Here is a 6,107-nt window from a genome sequence, read left to right on the forward strand (position 1 = left end):
AATTGTAATCCGTGATTAGTAATATGCAATCGAAGCGACCTCGTTTACGACGTCGATTTCGACTCGCGTGCTCTGAGAAACACCAGCTCTCTCTACAGGACGAGCGAATTCACGTTATACTTCTCTCAATTAAATTGTATTTGCACGCATATTCGTTTACAAAGTAATTCTTGAGTTAGGATCGTGATAGCCTTTTTGATTGGACCGCGAAATAGGACAGTTGTTTGTGTATGCCTGCGAATTGAAAGTCATTCCTGCGCTAAGTGCGCATATTCAATTGCAAAGAATTGTCGCGATGTCAGACTCGGAACTCCATTGTGCCATACGCATTACGCAAGTTGAGGAATTACTGATTAGATGCGCGCTTTCTCGTTTGCTATCATCTCTAGGTTACTAATTCTTGTCTGCTTTACACACTCGTATTCCCTCGAAGACACTTATATAAGTGTTTGATCTGTTATTAACAGCACTGTGCAGTGCATTGTGCAGTGCACGGCGTTGAACTATGTTGTCAAATATTGATGTAACAAGAGATGGCGGAAATTCTGAATTTATTCGATTGGTTTGAGCGGGAACCTTTTAACTTCCAATAAACGTAATTGCTGGACGGACTCTATCGGGCACAACTATGTCGCGGATCGAATTTCAAACCATCGGGATTTGTATTTCTATTGAAAAGGTTGCGGCAGGCGCAGCCATAATGCTCCTGCAGCAATAACACCTGGATAATTGACGTAATCTGTCGGAAAAATATAGTATCTAGATGATGATTTTTAGGATAAAACTAACTATTGCTTTATCAGTGCACTACAACGCACATGTTAGTACTAGAAGGAATATTAAACTAATCTATAAGCCCATATTCATCCCCTGAAGCACGAGATAACTATCCACAAACACACTATTTTATGTTATATATAGGAAGAGACAATATCTCAAAAACAGACCCAATTCGGCAAAAGTTGTGCCATTTTCGGACTCAGCGCCCCTGATATACCCCTGAATCGATCTCACATATCATGATTTTTAAAGAAAAAAATTTATTGCACTGTGACGGGCTCTACATTTTCCAAGACACCTCACTCAGCTCTACCAGTAAATCTGATTACGTGAGCAGAGAGAGGACAAAATTTCGATAGCAATATATGCAATTCCCGGTCATAATGACCGATCCAATAATGAATTATAGATAATTTTCTGGCCTTGCGCGGTTAGGCCATATGGACGGGCTAAATAGCAGAATAGGTCTCGCTGTAAACAGCGACAAAACCGCACGGCCGGATTGTTGGGGATCTAGGGGTTAAATTATTACCCTACGATGGTTGTTTGGTTGATCACCCTGTGGGGGGCCTAAGACCAACGTTTTGTGGGGCCTGAGTGCTGTTTCGATCCTGGGTGTAATCCGAGTCACAATTAGTCAATCTCACTTCCATAGTTTTGACTCGACTCAAGCCTAGTCATTTTCAATTAACCACCGAGTCAAGTGCGAGTCGAAGTCAGTGAGTAGAGGGTCAAGTCCGAGTCATAGTGTTGTGACTCGAGTCCGAGTCCAAGTCGGCGCAGAGATAGCGTAGTGGTGAGCGCACACGCACTAGCGCACTATCTACGCAGCGGCCCGGGTTCAAGTCTCGCCGTCAGAGTTTGTTTTGGGTTCCTCGACTCCCGTGTTGCTGTTTTTATGGCGACAAAAGCCCGGCAAAAAGACATGATGCAGAAAGAAAGGAGCAGGTAATAACGTCTGTGAGGACCGAGGACGAAAGATTAACACCGAAGAAGACCGTGACCGGGTGCTAGGCCGAGGTGGATGCCTGGTTAAGAGACCACAGCTGGTCGTTTTGGCATCCCACACATCTGTTCATTACATCGCATTGTGTATTGTGTATCGCATTGTACACCGTGCCTCTTGGGTAGAGGAAAATATAATGTGTTCATTATATGTTATTGTATTGTTTTCACTGTTCAGTTTTGAGTTCAATCCGGCTCAGTCCCCATTTTTCAACTCTGATCGAGTGATATAGAACGGCTCGCATGCATAATATCGTCATTCCCTTCGTCGGCCCTTTTTTCCAAGTATCATCAGGACTGATAGACGAAATAGCAATAATGTGGTGACCCCGGTCTTGGCCGCCCTAGTCAATCAATCGATTATATTTTCATCTGCCCAAGACACACATAATGAACAATGCGCTGTACAAGACACACAACGCAGGGAAGCGAGTGGCGCAGTGTGCTAATTAAGCGACACCGTCACGACACCAATGGTTGCTGGTTCGAGTCTCGGCTCTACCAAGTTTCTATGTGTCGGAGGTTTATCTGGGCTCCTCATCGCCGACCTCACTGCCCAGAAAGTACAGTAAGCCGAGCTGGACCCTGTTGGCAAAACGTACACAGCGAGTGCATCACCCACCAGCAGAAGCAATTCAACTGGGAAGTGGCGCACAGGCTTCTAAGAACGAACGAACGCTTGCAGACCCAAATAGCCGGACCTGATGTGTGGAACAGTATCCCGCCGGCCATCCGACAGTCGACGAGCATGTCCACATTCAAGTCGAAATACAAGCAATTACTACTAAATAAATACAGTCCATCCTCAAGATTACCGGACCACGACTGACCTACCGATCTCGCTTCCCATGACATGCCGCCCTATTTCTTGTCGCTTTCTTTTTCTATACTGTATTCTTTACTTTCATTCAGTGTGCATGCCTCCTCTTTACTACGCCTAGGCCAAGGTCGGTGTCCGATTCCATTGACAAATCCAAGTCGCTTCGACATCTTCCTGTCTATTCATTGTATCGCATTTTTTGTGGTGTATTGAACTGATAAAATTGCTAATAAACCAATGATGATGATGATGATAGCGACAACAACAAGAGACTGTGTACTATGCGGACTCAGAATCGAAACACACGAGCACATCTTTACTGCATGTAAGTGCACTAAAATCGTTCTCAACCTTTTCATAGAATCGTGGCAGAAGATAACGAAAAGAAGGCTGGAAACAAGAGACTTCAAACTGATACTGGATATGACAATTGGAAGCGCACTAACAAGTGAGGAAAAAAAAATTCCCTAATAATTCTGATATCCATATATAAACAGGCAGTCTGGCGCGGCAGAAACATCAAAAAATACGAGAAAAGAACAATTGGCGCAAAGTGGATCGCTGCATCACTACTGCAAAGGCTCCGTATGCGTCACAGAAAAGACCCGGGCGAACCGACGGAAGAACTACTTACAAAAATACAGGAAGAAATAAAGCAAGCAGCAAGGATGATGTGAGTTACCTGTAATTCACAATAAACCACAAATGTCAAGTACAGTAAGCCGAGCTCGGAAATCGGCAACAAAGATTCGAAGAATGAATGCGTGTGTAAGAGAGAGAGCATGGAGAGTCGCGAACAAAATATGCATTGAACTGTTGAAATTGCCATTGTGCCATTGTCGTGGAGCACAAAGCCTCATAACTAAGCACCACTGTCATAGTGTCATATTAGGGCTCTTCGAAAATGATTTTTTTTCTCAAATCGCACTGGCATCTTGATAAAATTGTTAGATTAGCTAATTTAAGCCTACACACCAAATTTGGTTCAATTTGCGATTTGAGAAAAAAAAGTCATTTTTGAAGAGCCCTACTGTCGTATCTTATCAATACAATACAATACAATACGTATTTATACAATGCGTATCTGTGGATGGTGTCCGTTCGTCAGAGATTCAAATCGAATCAGGCGTACCACAGGGTTCTGTTCTCGGCCCATTGCTCTACCTCATGTACACGAAGCCAGTCGGAGATATTTGCCGTCGCCATGGTTTCTTCCACCATTGCTACGCGGATGATACACAGGTCTACGGTATTATGAAAAATAGCAATGATTGGGAGAGCGTGTCATCCAAGTTACAGCGATGTCTTATTGATATTGAGCTCTGGATGACACAAAATCGTCTCAAGTTAAACAAAGAGAAAACTGAACTCATCATTTTTACGCCAACCAGACGCCCCATCGACCACAATCAATTCACCATCAGATTCGGACCAGACACCATCCAAGCCAAGACCTGCGTACGTAACCTAGGTATTCACTTTGACGGCATGCTCTCAATGGAAAAACATATCGACTATACATCAAAGATCTGTTTCATGTATATCCACAAGATCAGTCGAATCAGGAACTACCTATCTGAGGATGCATGCAAAGCCATAATACTGTCGCTGGTGATATCACGGCTTGACTATGGAAATGCTCTGCTTTACGGGGTAAACCAAAATTGCATCGACAAGCTACAAAAGATCCAAAACATCGCTGCTCGTTTGGTAACTCGGTCAAGGAAGCGTGATCACGTAACACCGATTCTTAGATCTCTTCATTGGTTACCCGTGAAATTTAGGTCTGAATACAAGCTTCTTCTGTACGTCTTCAAATGCATGGAGGGAAGTGCACCAGCGTATCTTCGTGAGCTAGTGTCAATGTATAATCCCGGAAGAGCGCTACGTTCTCAGTCGCAAAAGCTCTTGTCCGTTCCAAGAGTCAGAACATCGACCTACGGCGAGAGAACCTTTTCTTCCTCGGCCGCCATTCTGTGGAACAATCTTCCAATTTCTATCAGACTATGTGACTCGCTATATGTTTTTAAACGCAAAATCAAGACCGTTTTATTCACACGAGCGTTCGAACCAGAGTAGTGTTCATTCCGCCCTACAACTATGCACTTCGTCTTTTATACATATCGTTTACTTTTATATTTTATTGCCTTTTATGTACAGCGCCCTAGTGTAGTAATGATATATTGTTATATTCGGCGCTCTATAAATTATTATATTATTATTATTATTATTACACACAACGCGATATACTGAACAGATAGGGGATGCCGAGCGACCAACCAGATGGGGTCTCTTGAACTGGCACCCACCTCGACCTAGTGCCCGATATTACAGTCTTCTTCGATGTCATTCTATCTTCCTCAGCCCTTTTTAGAAGCTATACCTTGTTCTTTTTCTTTCTTTTATCGGGTATTATTTTCTGGGCTTTTTTGTCGCCGCAAGAACAGCGACGCGGGGGTAGTGGAGCCCGGAATAACCTCTGTCGGTGGGAATCGAAGCAGGGCCGCCTGCATGGATGGCTGACGCTCACCACTACGCTATCCACCTCCGTGTCAAGACATTTGAAAAAAAAAATGACTTCAGTCAATTCGAGTCAAGGTGGGTGTCCGATTCCATAGACAACTCCTAGTCGCTTCGTCATCTTCCTTTCTTTTCATTGTATCGCTTTTTTTGTGGTGTATTGAACTGATAAAATTGCTAATAAACCAATGATGATGATGATGAGTCACCAACAATTCGAGTTGAAGCGCAGTGAGCCGTGCAGATTTACTGTGTCGGACTATAGAATGTAAACATGGAGTGGCAACGTCCGATTTTGCAGCTTCGTTGCGCTTCGTTGAGGCTGTATCCAGTATTGTTTTGCATAATCGACTGTAGGATTTCTTGCAATCCACAAGTTATCTTCCATAAATCAGAATTTACTGAATCTGGTCTTGATCGAAAGCTACTGTTGCACTGATTCCAAAAATATAAATTAAAATATGGTCAGGCTAAAGACTTTGACGAAAAATCGCCCTCAACATCTGAAATGTGCATTTGCGGATAACCGCAAAACAATGACCCGTTGCGTCTCTCAGCTGGTGCCTGAGAGAGAGAGAGAGAGAGAGAGTCTTTATTTTCATCCAACCAAATACATAACAAACGGCAGTGATGGTGGTACAGAAAATATGCATGCACAGTATTCGGTATTAGATAGGAATGATCGATAAGACCGTGAAGGTCATCTAATCTGATCACACCAGCATCAAACAGGTACACTTGACTCTGATCCAATTCAAATTTATATTTTCGAAATCGGAGCGACAATAGCTTTCGATCAAGACCAGATTCGGTAAATTCTGCGCTCTATAAGATAACTTTTGGATTGCCAGAAATCCTACAGTCGCTTACGCAATTCAGTTCTGAAAACTGCCTCAACGAAACGGAACGAAGCTGCAAAATCGGTCGTTGCCATTCCATGTTTACATTCTACAGTCGATAAGTCGGACACTATGGTATGCAT

Source organism: Botryllus schlosseri, chromosome 8 (assembly GCF_051294905.1).
Source record: "Botryllus schlosseri isolate E-star chromosome 8, Bs_hap1, whole genome shotgun sequence".
Lineage (NCBI taxonomy): Eukaryota > Metazoa > Chordata > Ascidiacea > Stolidobranchia > Styelidae > Botryllus > Botryllus schlosseri.